The sequence below is a fragment of the Haemaphysalis longicornis genome, unplaced genomic scaffold, assembly GCF_048455015.1.
Source record: "Haemaphysalis longicornis isolate Haplotype H1 unplaced genomic scaffold, Haemaphysalis longicornis Haplotype H1 scaffold_8, whole genome shotgun sequence".
Taxonomy (NCBI): Eukaryota; Metazoa; Arthropoda; class Arachnida; order Ixodida; family Ixodidae; genus Haemaphysalis; species Haemaphysalis longicornis.
Window position 1 is genome coordinate 69,185,165 of NW_027526445.1, and position 26,891 is coordinate 69,212,055.

The following is a 26,891-nucleotide window of genomic DNA, read 5'->3' on the forward strand; positions in this document are numbered from 1 at the left end:
CGATTGATTGATTGTAGGGTTTAACGCGCCGACGCAACGCAGGCGATGAGGCACGCCGTAGTGGAGGGCTCCGGATTAATTTTGACCACCTGGGGATCGTTAACGTGCGCCGAAATCTCGTACACACGGCCGTTTTTGCTTTTCGCCTCCATCAGAAAAGAGGCCGCCGCAGCCGGGAATCGAACCCGTGACCTCGTGCTCAGCAGCGCAACGCCTTAGCCACTGAGCCACCGCGGCGGGTAAGGAGGAGGAGTCGATCGGCAAGTGGGGAGGTGCATTTAATTGCTTCTGGCGCAGCTAATACTGAATGTAGATCAATAATTCCAATGGCATTGCATCACTATATTGGTGCTACGCGACAATACAGGCCTTTTGTAACTTTTACAGAAGGCTTTTGTGGGTCTCTTTAATTGCAGAATGCGTGAGCTTTCCGAGATGCACTGTAAAGCTTACAAACTGCCCTAAAGCTCTGATGCAGAACAGCAGCAAGTTGAGAGCTATTTTAAAGCTAATAATGCATAGGTCGTGCAATGAAGTGTGCATGTCTCGTAGAAACATCTGCACTGCTATTCTTGGATCCTGATTTTAGAGGACTCCTTGCAAAATTGCTAGCCATAATTACTTTGGTTCAGGTTAGCTGATGCTTAACAGTACATATAACAGAAATATAGCATGCAAGCAGAAATGATGCGTTAAGCAGACACAGCCATGCAGCATTGAGTAAATGGAAGCAAGTGTGGCATCTGTGCAAATCAGTGGTGGCCGAAAGAAACAATGTGGCATGGCTATTAGCAGCAAATTTCCCTAGGGCAGAGGACACGCTGAGGCTTGATTGATTGTAGGGTTTAACGCGCCGACACAACGCAGGCAATGAGGCGCGCCGTAGTGGAGGGCTCCGGATTAATTTTGACCACCTGGGGATCTTTATCGTGCGCCAAAATTTTGCACACACGGGCGTTCTTGCTTTTCGCCTCCATCAGAAAAGTGGCCGCCGCGGCCGGGAATGGAACCCGCGACTTGGTGCTCAGCAGCGCAACGCCTTAGCCACTGAGCCACCGCGGCGGGCGGCACTGAGGCCTCATCAACTGGGTGGAACAAACCATTTCTGATTCGTGTTTGGGAGAAGGTGTACATGCAAGTCGAGAATTTCGAAATTAAGAGCATATAAAAAGAAAGTGCAACTCTCGGCCTAGGGCGAGCACAAATCATGGCTGCCTGTACTGCAATGAATGTGCAAGTAGTTTTCTCCACCACCTATTCACCAAGTAGGGTTTTATGCTGACCATACCACTAGAGAGAGCAGGTTACGGGGTGACAAGGGTTGGCTGCAGCGAATCCCGCATGGCAGGCAAATATGTGGCCCTGAAAAGGGCCGTTTTAGCAAGCCGATGGTCTTCAGTGGTGCCTCGTTGCACCTCAGGACGGCGAGCAGTACTGCAGGCAGTCGTTCCTCTCGTGGCCCTTGGCTCCACAGCGGACACAGCGGGAGAAGGTGTACTTGGCACCAGGTGCAGCTCGGTCTGGCGAGAGAATGCCCCGCCCGTACCGCCTGGCCAGCGCCTTCACAAGGATCGCGGACCTCTCGTCGATGCCACGATCCCTCGACACGTGGTATCGGTATCCATCCGCGGCAAACAGGGACCGCTTCGGCTGTTTCGTCGCGTTCAGGAAACGGTGCTGCGCACAAATTCAACAACAAAGCAAGCAGACTGTCAGGGCAAATGCAAGCACACTTTACAGTACAGATATTTAATGTTAGGTAACAACAAGACTCGCGAAGAAATGCGAAGCAGGCACCGGTTCACTACTAAGTTCTTTTTAAACCATGTATGCAAACATTTAGTGTGCCTCTGCCATAAATAAGTTCTTTTTATGCCCCTGCTACACTATGTTTTGAAATGACATTCGGCTCAAATGAGATTCGAGCCAAATAAGCACCAAAAGATACATTTGGGATTTCAAATGCCATTTTTAGCACTCTCGCACGCAGCGTCTTCGATTGGCAATAAAAAATATACTACTGCCGTACGTAAAACAAACAAAATATTTGTTTGTGGAACTTTGTTCACTGCTGATTTACTTAAAATATGAAACAGACATATTTAATTTTAATACTTTCAAAACCAGTGGGTCAGTCCCCCCCCCCCCAAAAAAAAAAAAAAAAGACACGCAAGACAGCAGCCACATTAGAGTAAAAACTGGTGCCTCTTCTAATTTGACATCATTTTACTGCCTTAGACTGCTCCTACATTTCATCGTTGTATTATTGTACGAAAACGGAACGGGGCGACAACAGTGCCACTACAGCACGGCGAGCAATTGTGAAATCTTTCAAATGCCATCGAAATTGTAGTGTAGCACGGGATGCTGAATGACATTCGAAGCACCCGATTTGAGTCAAATGACATTTGGTTCAAATGACATTCACACCCTAATGTAACCATGTAGCAAACATTTAGTGGCACTCTGCCATTACTAATTTTGTAAGGCGGACTTCTCCAAAGTTTCATACAAAGTGGGACTTTTAGCTCCTATTTCCGACTCTATAAGCGTACTTCAGTGCAAACGCTAGGGGGTACGGCAAGTTTGATAACATGCATTTCGAGAACACAGCGACGTCGCAGGCGAAGCACGTGGTCGGTCAACATGTTTTCACAACAGAATGGTACCTTCTATACACATACTTCCACGCAAAACTGGCTAAAGTTGTGTACAATTTCTAATTTTTTAAAACAGCGTTAGAAATATAGTTATACGTAGCCACTAGAGAACAAAACAATACACGTAGGCCTATACGAGCTCGTCCATTGTTACCTCAGCGTTCAGTATGTAGACGTCGTGCATACGCTTCAGGGTGGCCGTTAGCTTCCTGTTCAGCAAGCGACGAGTTTTAACTCGCGCTTGCCGACTGGAAGCAATGAGGCAGCACCGTGAAGACGTACACGGCAGGGGCCACCTCGCGCTGCAGCTGGGTCACCAGGGCCTACAACACAAATAGGGCGACATTTAATGTCCATCCCGCCTTCACAGACAAACAAAATAGTGCGAGGGTTTCCTCTGTACACACCTTGATGCTGTCACATATCCGCTGCGGATCTGCGCCGGTCCGATCTAAATCGTTCCCCCCAACATAGAGAACGGCGAAATCTGCCGGCCGGCAACGCAAGCGCGACACTGCTTCGGACAGCCGGGGAGTGTTGTGGCCACCGAAGCTAAATGTGCAGGTATCCACAAACGGCAACAAGCGCAGCCGCAACCTGCACATGAATTTGAGTTGGCTGTCGCCAACTAGAACTCCGCGTAACGACATCACTCGAACCTGGCTGCCTGGCGTTGCACTAACGATGAACCACGGTACAGAGAACCGTCCTGACCGTCCTCTGAACTCACGCTGCCAAATGCCAAATGACTGCCCTGGCGAGAGAAAAAAAAAATGAAACGTCACATCCGGTTAATGTGTGTGTGACGTCATTTTAACGGACCAATCAGGGTGCGGCGCCTGCTGGCCCGATATGCTTGTCTCCAGTCCGGCTGCCTAGAGTTTGTGTATATGCTCCCTACGGGAGCCGTAGGGAGCATATACAGGAACTCTACGGCTGCCTAGATGCCAGCGCTCCCGTACGGCGGAGACGCGCGTTAATCCAGGCGCCCTACTTCAACTTTTAGAGAACCGCGTTGTTGTCCTAGTCCACGTGCATTCCAAGCAGAACGTGGAACCCTGGTGGAACCTATCTAGCGGATCCTTTCGTAACTGTTGCCGCCAGAAGCTATAGTGGCGCGGGAGACAGCAGGCGACAGTGTTTTTTTTTTTTTCTGCAGTAGATGAAGTATTTTATTTCGCAAAAATCAAGCATTTATGAATCTTTCATAAAGTGACACTGTAGACGTTCCTTGTGTATTAATTTTCTGTCTTATATTTGCTTAATGTCTTGTTCTTTTTCAACAATGTTGACAAGTATGAACATATAAACCGGACTTGTACGTTTATATTTCGCTAAGACCATTGCGCTGACTTCTTATCACTTTGGCCGGGTGGCTGAATCGAGTCCCAGACCGTCAGACCGACCGACAGATATACAGACGGACCAGAATTTCTGGGTTTAAGTAGCCCAAGAAATACTATCGCCTCTAATAAAACAACTCGATCGTCGCCTTTTGCGTTGCGTACTCACCGTAAGTAAAAAAAAATAGTAATGAGAAAATAACGAATGGATGGCGTATAAACCTCCAAGACAGAATGCAGGCCGGCAGGACTGTAAGCTCCCAATTTTCAAATCTTCGAGCAAAATTTACAGTATGCAATGAAAAATACGACTTTTCAGTAGCGTTCGTGCAAGGACTCTATGGAAGCTTCCTGTCCATGTCTCTCAATACATCTACTTTATCATTGTAACGTATATTAAATATTGTCGTACTCTAGAAGTACGTGTAAAGAGGTTTATAGCACTGCGAGTTTTTTTGCATTATTTAGTTGGTGGCGTGGCTGAGATATGAATTGTTGAGGAAATCTTCATAAATTTTGCCAGCACCAAAGTACATAGAAATCTTGGTGTTTTCACCGGCCAGTGACGCATTGAAATTTTTAAGTGATTTATCGATAATACTCTCCCAAAATTTCTCAGTGCACTTTCTCCTTTATCGGTTTAAGTACCCGTGTTATTCCGTCTTCTATTGCGGCTTTCTGTCTCTCTAGCCCCATAATCCACTCCTCCAGGTGGTCTTTATAGGTACTGTTAATCCATTGCGAACCAAAGTAGTCCTTTCAGCACTGTTTACTAGCGTAACGTGCTCGCGTAGAATGTGCATAGAATTGGCGGCTACCTTAATTTCAATATTCATGCTGTTCATCAGGGTACGAATTTCGTCTCTGATGACACACGTTTTGCAGCGAAAACCAAGCGTTTGGTATTTCTCGCAACTCGTTTGAATTTTTATTGGTTATTTTTTTTGTTGTTATGTTGCAGTGCGAACGCAATGAAACTCGCCACGTTTAACCAATATTGACAACCTCTCTAATTGGATTTGCTCCTTCGTTTTTGACTCATTTTCCCGCGCTTGCCTACACCGGTTCATTCGTTTGGCGTTATAATTAACAAACAAGTTGCCTTTCAAGGTCCTGTTGCTGTTACAGATGCAGCTTATTCTGCATTACATGGTCATTCAGTAGGCCTTCACACTGTTTTATTAACGCCGCTGATTTGTTGCGAAGGCGTAAGTCAACTTTTGTGCCTGGCAACTTGCTCGTGCACGCATGCTCGGTTTGCTTCTTCGAACTATAGTTTCGCCGCTTGCTTCCCAACTGCAGCCTACTTGTAGCTTGGTCAGCCTTGTTACCACTGCTCATCACTATGTGCCCCTTGACATTCGTGCTGACCCCGACCACGTTCACATTTCGCGTTTGATGATACATATAATATCTTCCGCTTTAATCACGTACAGAAAATGGAGGAGTTGAGACAAACAAGTCTGGCAGCAACAAGCGTCGACGCAGAGGCAAGCGTGTGACCTCAAAGATCAACGTTTTGAAGGTCACTTCAAAAGCACTTCGCCGGCCTCACGCGATCAGTCGCCGTCGGCCGCTGGTCGCCGCGATGCAGCCGAGGCTAAAGGACCAAACGCTGGATTTAGCGTCCCTGCGGTCGGGCCTTAATGTTTTAAACACGTCCAAGGTTAGCAACACTCGAAAAAGCCAAGCCTTAGAAAAGTGGTAACTTGTGGTCTGTTTATGCTAGCCATAAAATTCTTGACTAGGCTTTGACCACTTGTACTGTATTTTTTTTTCTTGCCGCATCATCGGCCGTAGTGTGAGTAGTTAGGTTGCGATGCCGGTCCGTCTGCCCTAGGACCGATTGCGTGTCTAACTGCAAAGGTCTGTGGCGTGTCGGCGGGTCTGCCGCGGCGCTGACCGGAGCTCCGGAAGATTTGCGCCAGTAAACGACAAGGGTTATTAGGCGAGCAGGGATTAGGGTTTCACTTCGAACGCACAGCGTTGCCCGAACGAACTATCTATAATTGCGTGTGCAAGGCCATGTCCCCCAAATCCTCCTGATCCCTACAATCAAGTTTCCTCGCAAACAGGCACTGGAAATGTTAGTTGGCAGGCATCCAGCGCTTTAAATACGCACTAACTCGCTGCTGGAAGCGCAGAGTGAATGACAAAAGAAAAATTGGAACGATCGTGAGACGTGTTCGGAAATGATAGCAGGGCGATTAGATGAATGATGATGCACCGACTTTAGTTTTCAACCTAATGAGCTGCATGAACGTTCAACGCCGGGGAAGAGGGTACAGTCTCAAGTTTGTTGATAGAGAATTCAGGTGTTGCCTTGCCTAGCAGCGAGCTAAAGGAGTACTGACACAAACATTTGAAGGCGAGATAACTTCGGAGATAGATTGGTGTGAATACGCATACATAATCTGCGTATTATCAGCGGCAAATACAGCATAGAACATATTTAAAGTCAATTTTAATGTGTGCGAACCGCAACCGAGCAGCCATCGGAGGACCTCGCACAATCGGCATTCCCTGGATGTGGAGTAAATAAACAACATCCAAACACGTCACAACTTTGTGTTGGCCGCTTCCGCGCTGCCGACGTAGATCTCCGGCTTGCCGCTCCGATGGGAGGTCGGTGCTTATGCTCTCGAGCAACGAACTATCCGATCATTGGCGGCGGAGGCGCCGGGATTTCGTTGGCCCATCGGGCAGCTGGCCGTGACCTAAGTTTTACAGTGATCCCAGGCACTAGTTTTATTTCTTTTTATTACACTGGGGCCCAATTCTCGACTGCACAAATTCCCAGGCATTCGCCATGTTTTTCGCGTAAGCACGACGTAAACAATCAGTGACGTGATGCACCTGTAACTATGGGTCTATTCGTTTCACCTGCACCACGTGAACCAGTTCAGGCGGTGCAGCACTTCGCTGTTCGTTACAGTGGTGCAGCTCGTGGCACCTGAACCGCGCCGTTCGATACACCGGTGGTGCCGACGGGTGCAGGACGAGTTCACGGCTTCGCCTGCACTCCCTGCAGAGGAGGTGCAGAAGCAGACGAAAAAAGTGCAGGGCTGGTTCCGCCAATGGCGGAACCCACTTTGCAACGCTGTGAACTGGTTCAAGAGGTGCAGGCTGAATCGAATATACCCTATGACAACAGGCAGTGTAATTCGACGCTTCACTCATGAAGATCGCGACCAAGGTATCAAATAATGAGCATAAAAGATCTAAAAAGATCTTGCACGTACTATAACAATTAAGAGGATAGCTGAGGCTGGCAAGAGAAACACATTTCTGCAGGTAAAAATTGGCGTCAACACGACAAAGCGATCGAGTAACGTTCATCCAAAAGCGACCGAAAGGCGGATGGTGAGCTAAAAAACATCAAATAATTTTTTTTACCGTGTCTATTATTTGTTTCATTCGCTTTTAGTAACATAGTTGGGCTCTCTGCTTCGATGCAAGCTTTGGTGCGTCATCTCCTTCCCGGCCGTGCCCTCCGCCACGCTATCGTCTACTGCTATGTTACAAGAGTATGGCGTGATCACAAAAAAAGACGGCCGCGGCCATCGCTTGTATGACACATTAGAGCAGCGAAGCGCTACGCCTGATATACGCGGAGAGCACCGATTTCGACTATTCACTTATTCGTCAAGCTCGACTTCAATCAGCGCAGTAATGCATAAAACAGTGACTTTTCTGTTTTTTTCTGTCACTTTTCTGTTATTTTTCTCTTGAGTTCGATCATGTGACCCAGCAGCTTACTAGGAGGAGCGTGGACAAATACCATGCATTTGGTTTCTCTGTCGTGGAGAGGCTTGTACTGCCCTCTTATATTAAGGTTACGCAAGACAAATAATTTTTACTTTATTGCCAAACATAAAAGCACAATAGTGCACGTCATTTGTATGCTCCGTAATCGCTGAGTTGGAAACAGTCAAAACTAATATTTCTTTCGGTAGAAAACACTCTTTATACTGCGCGTCATGCGAAACTGCGCCTACTGCAAATTCCCAGACATTTCGCGGCGCCGAAGGTCGGCGAAATTTTAGATGCGAAGCATTTCATGCTCAAGGCTGTGTCCCTCCCTCCCTCCCTCCCTCCCTCCCTGGTTGTCGTTGTCCGCCATTCGCACTCCACTGCGCATGCGCGTCTCTTCAGCCCCGTCAGCGTTTGGGCTGACGTCAGCGCAGTCCACTATAAAAAGAAATGGTTAGGCGGCGCCCGGTTTCGATCCCACGACTCTCTGGCCGCAACGGGAGGTACGTGGCGCTCTTCCCATTGCGCTACTAACTTTTTTTTCTTTATTGCCGGTCTTCGACAGTGCAACACAACATAAAGGTACAACAGAAAACACACAATCTACAAAAAGGCCGCCATGCCATGGTGGACTGGCGTTGTCATTTGTGGCTGTGGTTGCCCCGGCATTGCGTCCGGCGGCTTGCGGCCAGGCTATACGCCTTGACGCTGTCGCAAGGTCGAACGCCTCACCACAGCTGCCTTTTGAGGCGGCTCTCCGTTTCCGCTGCCGCCTTCTGCCTCCTCCTTGTGACCGGTCTCTTCCCGGCACCGCTTAGCAGTGGCGTTGACGATAATGGCAGAGGAGGCGCTTCGTTCTCTGCTGGTCGCCTTCCATTCCCTGGGGTGCGTTTTCCTCGAAGTGGTCGTCGCCATACTCGCCATCTTTCACCTGTGCATCAGGCAGAGGTGGGAACTCCATGGTTGGTTGCCCGCCGTGGTTTGAGTCCTGGGAACCTTGGTCACTGGGTTCAAGAGAAGCTGGCGCCACTTCCGGTGACAACGCCTCCCCCGCGCTTTCTGCCGCTTCTTCTGCTTTCGCTGTGTCCATGAGGAGATCAGACGCGTCGTCGCTCCCCACGGTCCCCGTCACCTTTGCATACGTCTTAACGCACTGTGCGTCTTCGTGTCCGAAGCGTCGTCGGCAAATGGAGCAGCGCGGCACTTTACAGTCTCGGCGAACGTGGCCGGCGGTGTGGCAGCGCAGGCACTGCATGGGAAGCCCAGGGGCCACAACAAGGGCCAGTTCACCTGCAACTCGAATCTGGTGGAGGAGATCGTCCACCTTCAACCCGGACTTCAGCTTAAGAAGCCCGGTGCGAGTCGTAGAACCCTTGTCACTCACGCCCTGTACGCGCCAGCGTTGCTTGGTAATTTCCGTCACCTTGCCGAACGCCGCAAACGCCGCACGAATGTCGTCGTCTGCGACGCCGTACAACAGCCAATGAAGTTTTAACTTTACCTCCTGGTGTTGCGGGTCGATGACTAGGCAGCTGCGTCCCTTCACTTGCACCTCGCCGGCTGCTGCCATCTCTTTCGTCGCCTCGGGGCTATTGGACGTGACAGCCCAGATGTGGTTTATCTGGTATGCCCCCACGGCAACTACCTCCGAAAGCATACCACACTTGGCCAGCATGTCCCTGAAGTCTTCCACTCGAAAAGGTCGAGCTCGCACGTCACCATGTAGAAAAACTGTGTTCGAAACGATCCGTTCGGTTGGCAGAGAGGACAAAATAATCTGGTACTCTTCCTTATCGCTAACTTCCATCCTGTTTCCGCGGCTTGACAACGCCGCAATTGCCGCCCATTGGGAGCACATGACCCTACGTCCTTCCACTGCAGTGGCCGGGAGCATGTGCTATGAACGCGCCTTATGCCCTTCACTCTTTCAAACTACGTCAAGAAGCTACTGATACAACGAAGGCACGCGAAGCTGAACGTCAACGGAAACGACGAACTGAAAACTAATGGGAACTTCAGTCGACCCTACGGCTGCTTCGCATACTACTCAGGGTTCCCCTGCGGGAAGATGGTGTAATTTTTTGCCCTATTTCACGGCAAAACAGCCGCCATTTTCAAGCTGTTACGGAACATTACGTCACTTTTGCGCAGGCTGAAGTTGCCAATGTGTGATGTGATCGTTCCCGCCAACTGTTTAAATTACGTCGCGCCTTCTCAGCACAGAGAGGGCGTGTATTACAAGCAGTATTGCTGTTGAATAGCAAAAATAGGCCTACGTTGTCATGTCCGGTGCATTTGGTCCAGTTTTTCATTACCGGCCAAGAATTATGCGCTTTCAGTAAAGAGAAATAAGGCAAACTTTAGAACTGTTGACAGTAAACGTCATGAAACGTCAAAATGACGAAATTACACACAACCGCTTTGTCAACCGGAAGCACGTCACCAAAATTGAAAGCCAATCAGAAAAGACTTCCGTCAACTTCCCCAGTTCCCTGGAAATTTGTGCAGTCGAGAATAGGGCCCCTGGTCGCGAAAACGCGCTGGGGACACGAAAAGCGCACTGGGCGAGTCGCTGCTCAGGCGGCGGCCACAGTCGCGATGTGGCGCAGGCCGGCGCAGGTAGCTCGAGCGATAGCTTGTTCCGCTGCACGAAATGGGACCCAAGTCCCAAAAATGGCCGCACATATGAGAGAGGAGTTGATGATGCGATGGCGGCTTATAGCTCGGCTATGCCAGGATATACGTAGCGTGAGCTAAGGTTCAGCTGGTTAATTTAGGTTTCCTGGTTGCAGAGGATCAGCTGATTATCATGCTTACTGCTGCTAAAACCATTTCCAATCCAATCTAAGTCCAGTCCGGTCCAGTCCAGTCCAGAACAGTCCAGTCACTGCTCTTCGAGCATGCGCAGCCCGGCTCTCCACGAGCCACGCTAAACGGCTATCAAGGGGCTCCGGCGCAGCGTCAGACTTGGCTACTGCGCTACGGCGGCACAGAGCTAGGCACAAGCCGGCGCCAGTGCGTCTGCCGCGGCTATGACGTCACTCCTCTGGAATGCGCAGACCCAATTCTCTACACACCCGTACTCCAATTGGATTGGATTTCAATCCAACACAATCCAATTTAATCCAATCCACATCTAATCTTAGCCAATCCAATTCAAGCGAATCCAAACCGATCCGATCCAAACCAATCCAATGCTCCTCGCGCTTGCGCAGAACGGCCCTTCACGGCACACGCGAAACCGCTCAACGTCGGCCAGTGCAGCATACGCTACAAAATCGTCATCTGCACCGCTTAAGAGAGCGGCAATCGAATATCCGCCGCAGTGACAAGCCTAACACATCTGTAGGCATACCCGTAGGCAGACCGGCCGGCAGCTCGCGTCGCGCGTCGTTGCACTCACGGCGCCTGCATCACGGCCGTGGTCGCTTTTTAATTAAGCGGCTGATGAAATCAGTACGTAGGGGCATTCGCAGAAACTGCTGGTGACGCGGAATAGACAGTGCAACGGCAGCTCTGCCCTGTAATATCCGTCCGACAGTCACGTGGGCAGCTTTGTTTATACCAGATCCGGCCTTTCGCGGCACCCGCTGAAACCGCAACTGCGACTGGCTGCATTGAAAGCATGTTTAATTGAACAACCACCGCGAGCTGAAGCAAATTCGTTTTCTACACGTGATAAATAGGTCATTAGCTAGTTGTTGGACCTCTGGGTCCTCCAGCTGCGGCGCGAAAGGCGTCCACCTGCGACACATATGGAGCACAGTTCCCGACACTTCTACCGAAGAACGCGCACTTTGCTACAATCGTGACCCAGCACGCCCACGAACAGATTCGACATGAAGGAGTACCAGACTTCTTGGCCCATGCTCACCGCAAGCTTTGAACGACACGCACCCGACAACTAGTTAACAAGACTCGACAAGGCTTTCCTTCCGAACGTTTGGGCTCAAAGTCCCGAGTGAAAGAAACGCCTCGGCTCTACAAAGAACGTTCAACTCTGGCCCACCTACGTCATCTGTCGGCGGGGGAGAGTGTTGCAACTTCTTTCTCTTCTGCGCTGTAGCAGATGACACTCATCATCATCAATCTCACCAGCACGGACCGAGCGGTGGCACGCGCTCGCGCTCCACGCGCACTGCAGTTCGATTAAAGCCCTTATTAGAGAGTTTTAGCTGACCGTTTTTAACGCTCCGCTCCGGTATCGGCGGCCCGCTCAGCGCAACCGGAGCCAATGCCGTTCGCGGCCAAGCACGCCACGCATGCGCAATGGCGCTTCCGCTTGCTATCGGAGCGGAGCGGACCGTGAAAGACGGTCAGCTAAAACTCCCTATTATCATCTGACGTGCGCTCTCCACTCTCCCTCGACGGCTTGGCAGCCGGAGGACCTCGAGGTCTATTACACTAGTTATCGCAACAAAAAAAAAAACAAGATGCGAAAATTTTGTGTCAGTGCCCCATTAAGGCGGTCGCTATAGATGGTATTCACGTAAGAGTTTAACAGGCGATTTCTTCTCTTGGCAACACTGAAAATCGCCATGACAGTGCCCGCGGTGTGCGCATGCGTCCGCATCTCGCAGAATAATAAAAAAAAACTGGCCCCTAAGAGCTCCTTAGTGCGTCTAAGAACCCAACATATCTCTCTCCAGACTTCGTTTCACGGCGTATATCCGCTCACAACACCCACTAAACATTCAAACCACCGAAGCAACACGGCAAAAACAACGCAAGTCTGCGTAGTCCAATGCTCCGGCTTATTCCACCAACGAGGGTAGAGCCGAGTGGTGGCGCCACCCGTCAAGCTGCCCGGTCCCTACACTCGATTACGTGTGTGCGCTATGGTGTTTACGTTTCTTTCTCTTGTTGTTTTCCAAATAGCACCTTTATTGCAAACCTTGTTGTCATTGGTTGTTCTGCTGTGCTGTGCTGTTTAACTCGCGATTTTGTGCTGAATGACCTGTAACTCCTCCCTTAGTTTCCTCCCTCACTCAATACCCTTTTTTTATAAATAAATATATATATATATAAATAAATAAATAAATAAACAGTACGAAGCTGCCCCGATTCTTTTTTCCAGCTTCGCTTGAAAACTAAGCAGTAAATATCCGTAAAATGCGGATGCCGCTCTTTTTTACACCAAGCGCCCTTAAAATCAGCTTCACTACTAGGCGCGCATGCGTTGCTAGGATGCTTTTTTCTGCCGCCGTTAGGAAGTTTGCTACCAACGAAAGCTCTAAAACATTGTAATAAATACTCTCGCAGGCCTTATACATCACGCCCTAGATCCCCCTAAATCCGGCTTTAGTGCCCTGCAAAGGCATTGCTGTGAAGCCATTACTAGGGATCTAGTACCCAAAATGTGATTGTTTGATTGTGGAGTTTAACGCGCCGACGCAACGCAGGCGATGAGGCGCGCCGCAGTGGAGGGCTCTGGATTAATTTTGACCACCTGTGGATCTTTAACGTGCGCCGAAATCTCGGACACACGGGCGTTTTTGCTTTTCACCTCCATCAGAAGAGCGGCCGCCGCGGCTGGGAATGGAACCCGCGACGTCGTGCTCAGCAGCACAACGCCTTTGCAACTGAGCCACTGCGCCGGGTACCCAAAATATGAATGCAACCGCTCCTTTGAGCACGTTTATAAGACCGGATGCATCCCTACGAAAAGCCACACGCCAAGCCCGTGTATAGGCGGCTTCATTGATTTCTTCTTGCGCAAGAAACAACAAGCACGTTCACGCAAACGGAGTCGGGGGAAAAAAGCCGATATGCACTGACCTATTGCTGGGAATACACTTAACCCCGTCACAATTCAGGGGCGTTAGGGGGAGACTGATGCGAAAATACTACGGCTTTGGCGCCTTTCACCATATACCTCCTGAAGACCCCAGGCATCGCGCCACGAAGCTGTATGCATCGAACCGCTCTTTGAAGTCGGCTGCACTGCTGCGCACTAGTGCACTGCTGGTAAAATCTTTTCGGGGATGGAAGAAAAGGGGCAATGCAAGCGGTCACCCACGCAGATAAGCCATTTTGCGACTTCAGTGGGGGAAAATTGAACACAAGAATAGGGAAGTTATTTGGAGTATGACATCACGTCGAAGTCCTTGTATTTTTAAGTTGTGTAGATTTTCTGCTTCGTCAGTCTATTGTGTTTTTTTTACTTTTTTTAATTACCACATTCACGGTTTCTCCTTCTCTCCCACCTCCTCCATAAAATCCTGCGTCGCGTGCGATTTGAAGGTAATCGCGCAAGCTTCGACCGATAAAGACGGCAGCGCTCCCGCGCGGTATTTTTCTGCGCGCCTCGGATTTAGTTTATGCATTCTCCTCTCCCTCAAGTGCTGTTCCTTCAAGCATTCATCACTCACGTGGCTAGTAGACCATCCTCTCCGCTTTGTGGTGATTTTGTGTGGTTGTAATCACGTGTGCGCTTTCTCCTTGGTTATCGTGAGCGTCGATAGCACCGATTGTGATAAGTGCTCAGTATTTCCAGACAATGAGTTTGTGCGCACCTTATCGGTAACTACTGTAAGATACGACAAGTGGGACGTCGTCGCTGCGTGCGCGATAAAAAAAAGAGGAAGGCGTTACTGGTTTTGCCCCGGGAGTGATGGCTGCTTGAATAAACAGCGATCGCGGGAGAGAAGAATGCGTAAGCTAGGAACCAGGCGCAGTAAAACAAGCCGCGCGGGGGCGTTATTGCCGCGATGGGTCGACGCTCGCGCGATTACCATCAAATCGCACGCTACTGTACGCCCTTAATGAAGCTGCGGATACATTAGCGAAAATGGCATTGTCGTTACCTATTGTGGAGGTGCTTCCCCCGTTTGCTTGCGTGTTGCTAGCCCGTTATCGACAATACCTGTTCGCCCAGGACGTGTCCGATCACGGGCTGCACACCTCTCCGGAACTCGAACACCTCAGGTTTCGGTGGAAAAGAAGCCTCTGCCAAACTCGCTCGAGCGAAGTTTCGCTGACTTCGTTTCGGTGTGGTGTTCCCCCACTTAACAGGTATCTATACCGGGCAGATCTAGCAACCTCACCCTTGTGCCACTTCTGCCATGAAATTGAATCGGATGAGCATTTCTTCCTTTTTTGCCGCCGATTCTCGCATCACCGGAGAAGGCTGCTGGAGGCTCCCCTGCGGCGTCTTGGAATGCCACTAACCTTGCCAGTGCTTTTGTCGTTTGGAGGCACGCAGCTAGGCCACTGCCATGGGGATGTCTGTCAAGCCATTCATTCCTTCATTTCAGAGACGGCTCGTCTGCCTTGTTAAAATGATTCTGATCAGGCTCTCTCGCTCCTCTTTCTTGTTCTATTTCTGTCTTCAACCTATATTCTAAATTCTTTCTTCGACTGCACCTTCTTGCCTATCTGGTTTTTTAGTTTAAAAAAACACTCTTCTTGGCCAATCCCCCTGAGTGGGTATTATCCACTTTATGGGCCACCACCACCACCACTGCCCAAGCTTTCAGCCCTGTGTTTCCAAGTAGACCCGCACTGTGCTCGATATGATTACTCGTTATTCTCTTTCCGCGCATTTAAAACAAGTTTGCGCCGCTTCAGTGGTTGCTTAACGCTGCGGGGTATCTCACTTGCAGGCAACTTTGCCTACCGAGGGGGAGGGGAGGCAACAGCCTTAATGTCAAAGCATTACTGCACACAACGTAGCAAGAGGAATCAGGGGCTTTACTGAAGCAGCGGGAACAAAACAAATGGCACAGGAGATGCATTCAGCCAAGCACTTCAAAGTCCAGAGGCTTGCGGCACGGCGGGACGGCCGCATGACCAGTTGCTGTCGTGTGCGTGTTCCTTGAAGGTGGCTGGCGGCACTCCCGGCGGGCGACCCCGCTCACAGGCGCGGCTGCGCTTATCCAGCGACCACAAAACGTGCCACGCCCCCTCCATCGCAGTCTTTCCACCGTACAGTGTCCGTCAGGCTTGTCTAGGCCAAGCGAGCGCGCGGCTTAGGAGCGTGCTGGCGACATCTGCTGATAGCGGCTGGCTTGGAGATAACTTACCATTGCGCGTGCGTGGATCTCGGACCGGCTCGGGCCGCTCGCCTTTTAGCATGGGTGACTCAAACTTAGACGCCACGTACCCACCGAAAGGGGCGCTTCTGTTCAGCAGTGCCTAGAGTTCTTGTATAGGGGAGCTATATACAGGAACTCTAGCAGTGCCAGCCGTAGGCAGTGATGCTGGGATAAGCGCGTAATTTGGCGCGATGCATTATCAGCGCAGGCGTTACGTAATCGCACAAGAGGGAATTCAACGGAAAGCGCTGCAGTGCACTCTTGTTTCGTGCTTTTCGTTGCTAAACGTAAGATTCAGAAGATTAGCGCAAGCCTTTTGCACGACTGCGTAACCACCTACACGGGGACAGTGCACTGCGTCAAGCGACGCGTCTGTTCAACGCTCACTGTTGGGCCTGCGGAAGAAAAGCGCCCGACGAGGGTGGTGGCGTCTGTAAATTAGTGTCGCATGCGAAACGACGACTGGCCCGAGCCTGTCCGAGATCTGCGCACACGCAATGGCAAGTTATCACCCACCCAGCCACCTATCATGCTGCAGATGTCGCCAGCACGCTCCGAAGCCGCGCGCTCGCCTGCCATAGACAAGCCTGACGCGCACTGTACGTCCATACATGGGAGTATAGGTGGCGCGCGAGAGTTCCGAGTTCCGAGTTGTAGAGAATCTCTACAACCCCCCCCCCTTTTCAGAAAAAGAAAAGTTCTTGGCTCCTTGCCACGCCCGCACACACGCGCCCAAATGTCGCTCTTTGGTCCAATTTTCTCCCGCCCTGAGAAGAGAAAAAAAGTTCTTGGCTCCTTGGAATGTCGCTCTTTGGTCCGAGGTCCAGCACGTCGATGTTGTGGGCACAGTTCCGACCTCCGTACTTAAGTGAGCGAAGGTGAAGGCGCGTTACAGAAGTTGGCATTTGCCTTTTGATTTGCGCCAGTAGACGGACTGGCGAAGGTAACCGAGGCCATCCCCGGCGACTATGGCGCCAGAGTGCGCCGACGGAGCGTTGCATATCGCGGTCCGAAGTATAGTTAGTGGTGGGCCAGATCCGGTGGAGCCCCAACCAGGACGCATAGTTTGCTTCTCCGCGCTGTCCGAGAAGGTGCGGCCGTCCGCGGTGCTGTGGGGCGGCTCCGGGGTTTCAGCTCCTGGGTAGCAGCGGGACCTGCGAAGACAATGGACCTCCTCGATTTTCATGTCCTGGATGGTCCGCGGGCAGTCCGAGGACTGTCCTCGGACCGGAAGCCCCATAGGAATACATGGGAAAAACGAGCGCCGGACCGCGTCTCGGGCAGTCCGCGGAAGGTCCGGGACTGATAATCGAGGAGGCCCAATATATTCCCGTGACTGACATTCGGCTCGCTCCAAAAGCAGGAATATCGCACGCACCTTCCCGCATTCTCGGGCGGAATTCTGCGGCTGGAAGCAGACCGTCTCCGACAGTGTGATCAAGTGAGCCCGGCACTAATGATACCATACCGCTGTGGTTCAGGTGCGTCATACTACTTGAACCGGATTTCCGCAGCTGCGGTACTTCGACAGAGTCCGCGTGGCCGACGAGCCCGTCGTGCTGGTCGGAGTACTCTCCAGGCAGGAAGTTCTGTGCCTGAAAAGGACCTGACAGCCTGCATGAGCCATTAAAGTGGCACTCGCCATTGGTTACGCTCTTCTCGGCATTGCTACGAGATAGTTCAGTGCAGTCAATCCTTAGTGAGCCACGCTTATCGCGGCATTGGACAGAGACCGCAGTAGGCGTTACCAGACAGGAGTGTTTTCCGCCTAGCCCTCTCCTCAGATTTGAGATTACGCTAAAGCGGAGCCTTTGCGCCATCATCGGTAACACATTGTGAGGCTGGTTGCTGCAATTTACATTGGGCAGTCGATCCTGACCAGCCGGATCGAGGAAAATGGCAGCGTTCCGTCCGGGTTCGTGTGGGACCGGGTCGCTATCAGCTCCGTAGCCCATCTTGGCGGAGATGGCCTCCGGCCCCGTAGCTCGCCCTGGCAGGGACCGGGTGGATTTCATCCCCAGGACCATGGGTTGAGTCATCAGTGCGCCCTGGGAGGCGCGTTAGTAGGGCTGCATGATGCGGCTCGGGTGTGGGCTGACCGGAAAATTGATTGATGTGATTGATTGTAGGGTTTAACGTGGCGATGCAACGCAGGTGATGAGGCGTGCCGTAGTGGAGGACTCCGGATTAATTTTGACCACCTGGGGATCTTTAACGTGCGCCGAAATCTTGTACACACGGGCGTTTTTGCTTTTCGCCTCCATCAGAAAAGCGGCCGCCGCGGCCGGGAATCGAACCCGCGACCTCGATCGTGCTCAGCAGCGCAAGGCTGACCGGAAAAGTCGGTGGGGCTGTCACATGGGAGCGCTTGCTCCGGCTGCCGGGGAGCAGCACCCGCAGTCTCCTCCGCTGCAGGCCGAGGAGCGGGCTCAACCCGGACCTGGTCACCATCAAGAGCTGCAGTGCTCGTCACGCCCTCGTCAGTGTTTGTGCCGGACGGCATCTGCGGTTTGCTGAACATCAGTGCCTGCAAACTTCGCAATAGGGTACTGCGCGAGTGGAAGTCAGAAAGCCACGGCGTCCCTCTATGAAGGGCGGATGTGCAGCATTGTGCCGCGGAAAGAAGTAGATGCTTGCGGCTAAGCGGTCATATCAGACAGTTACCATCGATAAGCGAACGATGGTCGCTGTTTGCGAACATTTCCTCGTAATTCCATACAACTGGCATTCGCGAAGCAACTGCCGGGCTGCGCGGGCGCTACGGAATGAAGCATTTAGTGCTGGAAAAGAGCGCGCTTCGGCCCGAAGTTAACCAAATCAACGAGCGTTTGGACGGCGCGCTGAGGTTATCAGCTTCTGTGCCGCGGAACAGAAAGCCGTGGAGTGCGCAGACTGGTTGAAAAGAAATGAACAATTATATTAATGGACGAATTTCCAAAACCGCCCTTCAAATCCTCCAGCTAAACCCTCCTAGGAGAAACGTGACTTTCGTCTGGACACCTGGCCACTCCTGTCTTCGTGGAAACTTCGTCACTCACACGAGTGCCCGAGAATTAGCCGGCCGGTCTCCACAAGATCAGCAGAGGGTTAACCAGCCGTTAGCAACGTACAGAGATATATATCACTCAACATTATAGGCTTTCCGGACAGACATATCCGCCAGGCCATAAATCCCTCACAAAAGAGCAAGAAACCTCACTTAGGCAGCTGCAGACCAATACTTTCCGCACCCTACAAGGCTTGACGCTATATTCCCTACAATGTCCTCACTGTGGAGAGCTCTCAACCTTATATCACATGGTGTGGACTTGCCAACATAATAAGAATATAGACAGAATACGAAATCAAACTTTAGAGCAGTGGGAGGGGAGCGAGAGCTGGCCATCTCAGATCCTGATCGTCAGCTTCGGCTCGTCGAGAGGGCGAAGGCGGCAGCAAGCTCTACTGGGGTCCTGGACTGAGGACTCCACTCCACTCACAGCGCTCTTATTTGATATAAGAGCGACAACATTATGCTCCTCCTCGGGCGGAAGAGCGACAACATTATCTTTCAGGGCGTCTAGCGCAGTCCCGAAACAAAATACATTTCACTAAGCTGAAATGCTCAGTTCCAGAAACAGCTGCCACTTGCAAAAAAGAATGCCTGAAAATTTTACTCGCAACCTGCTCCTGTGCGTAATGGCCTTTCTGGAAGGACTGTGCCAGCCTAAATGCACGTGGGACGCCACTGCAGGTAGTTTTGCCTACCGAGGGGGGTTCAGGAAACAGCCTTTTCAAAGCATTACTGCACAGAACGTTTCAAGAGGAATCAGGGGCTTTACTGAAGCAGCGGGAACAAAACAAAAGCCACAGGAGATGCATCCAGCCAAGCACTTCACCAAAGCACTTCAATGTCCGGAGGCTTACGGCACGGTGGGACGGACGGCTGACCGCTTGCTGTCGTGCGGGTTCCTTGAAGGTGGCTGGTTGCACTCCCAGCTGGCGACCCTCCGGTGACTCCCCCGCTGACAGGCGCGGCTGCGCTTATCCAGCGAGCACGAAACGTGCCACGCCCCCCTCCATTGCACATTCTTTCCACCGTGCGTCCATACTTGGCAGTAGAGGGCGGCAGTTCCAACGGAACAACGCGACAGTTCAGAGGGAACAATCCCTACGCACTGAAGCCAAACCCGGCGGCGGTGATGGGCAATCGGCAGCCTTCCATTTCCTCGGACAAGGCGTTTTTTTGCGACAGCCAATGACCACCCCACGGAGCCTTCCCTTCACTTGATATTAAGGCGTAGCATTCTTTGCCGAGTACCCCCACAGCCAGGAGCGTGTAAAGCCCTGCATTTCCACAAAAATGTGGATTTCGCGAAAGTCCCAAATGTAATCGTTATAATTTTGAAAAACAAAAATAAGAACATTCAAATATTACGGAAAATGCCAAAACGTATACCGCATGGCATTTGCAGAATAATGCACATTTCGCGAAAGTTTCACCTGTAATCGTTATAATTGCGTAAATGGAGATAATTCGTAGAACGAAATTTTGAAAAATACGAAAAATAAAAAATAATTATGGACTATGGTGAGCCGTGTAACGGCCTGGATTTCCACAATAACGCAGATTTCGCGAAAGTTCTACATGTAATCGTTATAGAATAACAAAATTTTGGAAAACTCAAAAGTAACAAAAATATAAAAAAACTAGGGAAAATGGCAAAACATATAGCGCATGGCATTTCCACAATATTGAAGATTTCACGAACGTTTCACTTCCAATCGTTATAATAGCGTAATTGGAGATAATTGGTGGGACAGGATTTAGAAAAACCAAACATTTGGCTGGAAAAAGCTCACTCAAGACAGGCGGCATCAGCATGCTACGCATTAGTAGATGATTCTCTGAATTTCTGCAGAATTTTTTCGGTGCACTTTAAAGGGTTAACGACAAATATCTCGTGCACCGCTTCAAATTACCACGGAGTCCAGCAGAGGAGCGGACGGGGCATGCCATGTAACAAGGGCGAGCGGCGTACTCGCCGCATCCATTGACCGTTATGCGCCGAACTTAGGCTAGTGGCACCTTTCGACTTGTTCGCAGATGCTTTTTTAATGTGTTATGTTTGATAAAAAGCTCACATTCATTCCCCACCTGAAACAACTTAAACAGAAATGCTTAAAACTATGAGCATCCTGAAGGTGCTGTCACATCAGGGCTATGGTGCAGACAAAGACCTCCTCCTGCGTGCCTGTTCTGCCATGGGGTCTCGGCTGGACTATGGCAGTGTTGTGTACGGGTCGGCCAGGAAAACAGCCCTGAAGATGCTTGATCCAGTGCTGCACGCAGGGCATCGCCTAGCCTCAGGGGCTTTCCGTACTATCCCAGCGCAGAGCCTATACGCGGAATGCAACAAATGGTGCACCTAGAACATCAACGAATATACCGTACTTACCCGATTCTAACGCGCACTTTTTTCCGGAAAGATAGGTCGAAAAATCGCATGCGCGTTAGAATCGGATACGAAACCGAAACTGCCGAAACAGCGGGAATTTTATCCCACCCATCGCCATCGCCATCTCAAGATGGCGCCAAAGCATTTAGCAACGTTTTTCGGACGCAGGAAGCATAGGCGCCTAGGCTTTTCTATCGGCGTTCACACAAATCGTCAAATCGTTCCACTTGCGCGCTTGATAACAGCAATGACAGCAGCGGCTCTCACGCGTTCAAAACGAGCGGTCGGCTGAAGCGTGCGCCTATGGAGAAGCTCGCGGGATGGGCGTGCCACGGGCCACGATCCCATCGACCATGGTTGACCGTTCGTTCAGAAGTGTGGCATCGCGAACGCGCTTGACGGCACCGAGGACGAGATGATGTGGTCAGTGGAGAGCGACGAGGAGTGAGATGAGTCAGATTACTTCGGGAAATAAATCGCCCGTTTCTCTCGCATTCGTTTTTCTTGCTCACAAAGTTCCGTGCGCGTTACGATCGAAGGTGGAAGTTTTCTGTTTGTTTTTTTTTTTTTGCCAGAAAAATGGGTGCGCGTTAGAATCGGGGGCGCGTTAGATTCGGGTAATTACGGCACATGGATTTACTATACGCTTTTACGATCTCATCAATAAATAGTCACCCGTTTAGGCCTGCTCTTAAAGATACATCTCTGTCCAAACTTTTTGTTAATCGCCCATCTGTTTCTCTGCCTTTTTCACACAGAGTGAGAAAGGAGGCGTCAGCTCTGACCATCTCCTTTTTGGACTTGTACACATAAGCAATTACTGACATTTTGCCACCATGGCAACTTCAGCCTGTATCATGTGATTTATCTTTTATGAAAATAGATAAAAACCACGTTCCATGAACTGCAATTCTGCGGCACTAGTCTTGTCACCGCAGGATAAATATAGATGTCATCAGGGCCGTACCCAGAAATTTTTTTCGGGGGGGGGGGTTATCAATTTTGGGAAGGGGGTAGTTTTGCTGAAAGCAACAGTAAGTATTGTTTACGTGCTGCCTGAAAAAAATTTCGGGAGGGGTTTGAACCCCCAAACCCCCCCTCTGGGTACGGCACTGGATATCATGAATTTTAATGTGACACATCGAAAACTTTAACTATGGTGTCGTGTGCCGCTCATGGTCCTAACTTTAATTCTTGCTGAACCATGAGCGTACATACACCACTATCTTCTCAGCGGAAGCATATGGAATTTTATTGATCGTACAGCACATTCTTAAAAACTAAATTCCTAAGTCCGTCAGCTTTACAAACTCTTTGAGCGTTTTGCATGCATTGTCGTCCCGCAGACCCAGAAAAAACCACATTGTCAATCTAATTTTTAATGCCATAATATCTGTGTATGCTAATAATTTTCAACTAATCCTGTGCTGGGTTCCAGGCCATGCTGGAATCGCGCGAAATGAGACCGTGGATCAAATAGCCGCTGCTGCTGCACTTCCAAACACAGTGACGTAAAAATACCCTACACCGACCTCAAGCCACACATAAGACAACGCCTTCGCAAAATAAAGGCAAGCAGACTGGAGTAAACAGAGGGACAAGCTACACTTCGTAAAACCACACATGGGACGATACACTATATACTGACCCACACAACAGATTCATCGAAGTTGCCCTAGCTAGATAACGGATAGGCCGCACACACGCTACACACTCCCATCTGCTCACTGGATCTCCAAGACCCTTGTGTAGCAGATGTGGGGAGGGCCTATCCGTAATTCACATTCTAATTACATGCAAAGCACTTCACTCAACAAGACGCAAACATTTCCCACAACTATACAGACAACACATCCCACTACACCCAGCACTGTTTTTAGCGGATGATCCCATCAAATTTATACCCCTCATTTCCTATCACGCGTAGTTTTTGAACCTAATTTCATGCCATGCACAATCGCACCCTGGCCTTTTACACCAGCCATCTTCATTGTCTCCTACTGATATTAATTTTGTTTTTGTTGCGAGATTTGAGAGTTGATATCTTCATTCGTCATAGATAGCTATTGTTTTGGCACTTTTGCCCTAGCTGGCCTTGCGCCATAAACATCCAATCATCATCACATTCATGCTCGTCACGAATTTGATGACCCAGGCAACATAGGGAGCTAAACCTCCTGCGGGTGCAGGCAGGCACTAATTAGTGTCGCTGGAGTGGCTTAGGTCGAAGTTGCGGTGCAATCGATAATTGATCACTACATATTCTACTAACGACTGGTTCCTTTCTTACCCTTGGAACCGATGGATATCCAGGGCTTCAGGAGCGCTGCCGCCAGAGGTGCTTGAGGTGTTCGATGCGGTTGCCGGCTGAGCATGGTGGACAGGCCCACTGTGAGCATCGGAACTCTGGGAAAGCGTAGCACGCTTTTCATGGTCCGTCTTGCTGCTCCGCCGAGTGACTTGCGGGGCTTCGGACCCTCGCTCGGGGGCCAGAGGCATGTTGAGACTGCTGTTAGACTTTGTCTTCGCTGCCGTACCGGCAAGAGGGTCGACGCAGCGTTGGTTGCAGATGCGCTGTGGCGTTGTGGGCGCAGCCGTTTCCGGACTCCTGCGCGCGAAGAAGCTGCTACTACGTCTGAGGAGCGAAGCGAACTGAGCCGAGAAAATGGCGCCGGTCGAACAGCTCGCGCAAGTGCGCGTTCTCTCGTGGGCACGGCACACCAAGAAACGACGAAGAAGAAGTTCATATCCGCGAACGCCCAATCAAGAAAGCTCGTTTGAATTGCTGAAGGGTGCTAATTAATGGGTAATTCGGGTTTTATTCATAACTAAATTTTCTTTTACAGACTCTTTCAGGAAACAATTTAGTATTTTGAAGTCCCCACGTATTTAAGCAAGCGATTTAGCCCTGGCCAATAATTCCCCCTTGTGGGTACGTGCGAAAATCATTGAGGACATCATCATCATCATCAATAAAATGCAGGGGGGGGAAATGGCAGCATCTCCACTCTGTGGATGATGGCGGGGGTGCGGAGTACGGGGACTCGAAATGACATACAAGTTGCGCCCCGAGTGACATCCGATTTGCGCTCCCACGGTCATTCGATTTCAGTCGCTTTGCCTCCGCTTGCCTCGCTTTCGTACTCGGGGAACCTCATTGTCTTTGTAGACGTTGGGCAGCACCGTGACGCTTGTTACGTTCGTTTCCGTCCATGGCGGGAAGAGGGTGTGTGATTTCCGGAACGCGGTGCATCGCCGCGCCATTTCGTGTTTGCGCGTAGCGCCATCTAGCGTAGTTCGACGCAGTCACTGTGTACTACAACTTGAATACAACCTGAGTACACCGGTGTTTTTGCGCGTTTTCTCATTGCTAGGTTATGTTTGAGCCTGTTTTCGGGTGTTTTGGAGAGTTCTTGTACGCTTTTAGGTAGTTTGCAGGTCTGGGTTCATGGACCATTTCATCGGCACCTTCTGGGCTTTATACGCGAAGCAAACTTGTTCGTGTACCTGTGAATCGTGCACCGTTATGGCGCAGGGCAAACTTTCGAAAAAAAGATAGGGACAAGAAGAGAGTGGAGTGGGTAAGGGAACAAACGCGTGTTAAGGACACATTAGTAGAAATTAAGAAGAAGTGGACGCGGGCAGGGCATGTAATGCGAAGGCAAGATAACCGTTGGTCATTAAGGGTAACAGAGTGGATCCCTAGAGTAGTCAAGCGTTGCAGGGGGCGGAAGAAAGTTAGGTGGGCAGATGAGATCAGAAAGTTTGCGGGGATAAATTGAGCGCAGTTAGCACAGGATCGGGGTAATTGGAGATTAATGGGAGAGGCCTTTGCCCTGCAGTGGGCGTAGATAGGCTGGTGGTGATGATGATGATGATGAGCAGAGGCAGTAAAAATCGGGCGGGGCAGAACGCGCACGTGGAGCTCCATGGCAGGGGTTGCACCGAGAGGCATGGATGTTGCTTGGAACAAGACAGGGCTTGGCTGACGAAGGTTGCTCACACGCAAAAACGGAGGAGGTTGCCGTCCTTTGCGCAGAACCCGGTGAACCGAGGGGAGTGAAGTCTTGCTGCTCACTGAAAAATCGTGATGGAATCGATAAGTCCTCCACAGAAGTGCTCTCGGTCCTGTCAGCATTTTGAAACGAACTCTCATTGGAGCAATGACACGACTTCGTGGAAGCTGCACTTAACAGATATTTCAACTCATCTTCGGCAGCTTCTTTTCACGCTCTTATCTTTCTAACTTTGCCTTTCGCTTACACGCAACGCTTTGATGCTTTCGAGTGGACATCTTCTCTTTTAGTTATCGCCTTTCGTTCACCCAGCTGGTGCAATGAGACTTGGATGGTCCACCAACCCTAGGCCAAGACGAAGTCATTACTTCTATCTGTTGGTACCTTAAGGTGACGACAGCCCCGAAGTCATTTGGTTACAACGTAATGCTATGTTCACACTACCGGCGCGAAAACCCTATTGGGATCTATATATGGACGTAAAAAACGGCGCATAACGCAGTTCGGTTGGCTGAGGCGCGAAATGACGTCATTCTTTAAAGTTTTTGTGGCAGTTGCGGCAACAGTATGAACCCGGTCTAACGCTATTTCTACTCACTTTACACGCTATGTACATGACGTTCCAAACACTTTCCAATATCGTAATGCTAAAGTCTGATTGGTCGAAAGATGTCCAGCCCAGGTCAGATTGCACCAATCACTGTCAGTGTCCGTCGGTCTGCTTTAACCATGCCTTTCACGCCGTGCCTTAATTAAGGCCGGGTCGCTTTGATGGCGTGAGCTTAGACCCTGAGTCACATTCCCCCAACAAGTTGGCGCCAGGCTCTGCGTACCCTGGGTCTTACGTGAGAGAAAAATTTTTCTCTCACGTAAGACCCAGGGTACGCAGAGCCTGGCGCCAACTTGTTGGGGGAATGTGACTCAGGGTCTAAGCTCACGCCATCAAAGCGACGTTGCCAATAGATAACGCCGCCGTAGCTGCCATCAGTTGTTCCTAGGAATGAGCAGGGCGTCTATTCATACCATGCAACTGGTGCCCCGGCGCCTGGTCTCTGGCAGTTCGCTGTCAATGTCTATCGTACGTGTCGTCCCTGCTCTGTTCCTCTTGCAGGCCGTCTTTCTCGGGCAGAACGGACGCGCCACCTCGGCTGTTGGCGCCTCAAACTTCGAGCAGCGGCGCAGCCGACGTACACAACCGTAAGATTTGCGCAGTAAACGCATCAGAAGCATGGCACTCCCAGCAGTGGCTGAGTACTCTCTGCGCTCCCAGTGGTTTTTAGAGAAAAGGATAAGCATACGCCGAAGGATGTCGAGGCGCTAGAGATTGACCGCCTTGATGAAAACTGCATCCGCATGCCATCTGTTGCGCTCTCAGAAAAAAGTAAAAAATTAGCAATGGGTTAGCTCAGCTATGCCAGGATATACGTTGCGTGAGCTAAGGTTTAGCTGGTTATTCTTAACTTTCCTGGTTGTCTAGGATTAGCTTGATTATCATGCTTGCTGCTGCTTGAATGACACACACACGGTATACGCGTTATGTGACACATGTATATTCATCAAGCGGCTCCAGGCGCAGCGCCACCGATCGCCCCAGAGCTAAGCTGGTCCCACAGGCGCACGCCGGTGTTCCTGCGACGCACGAGCC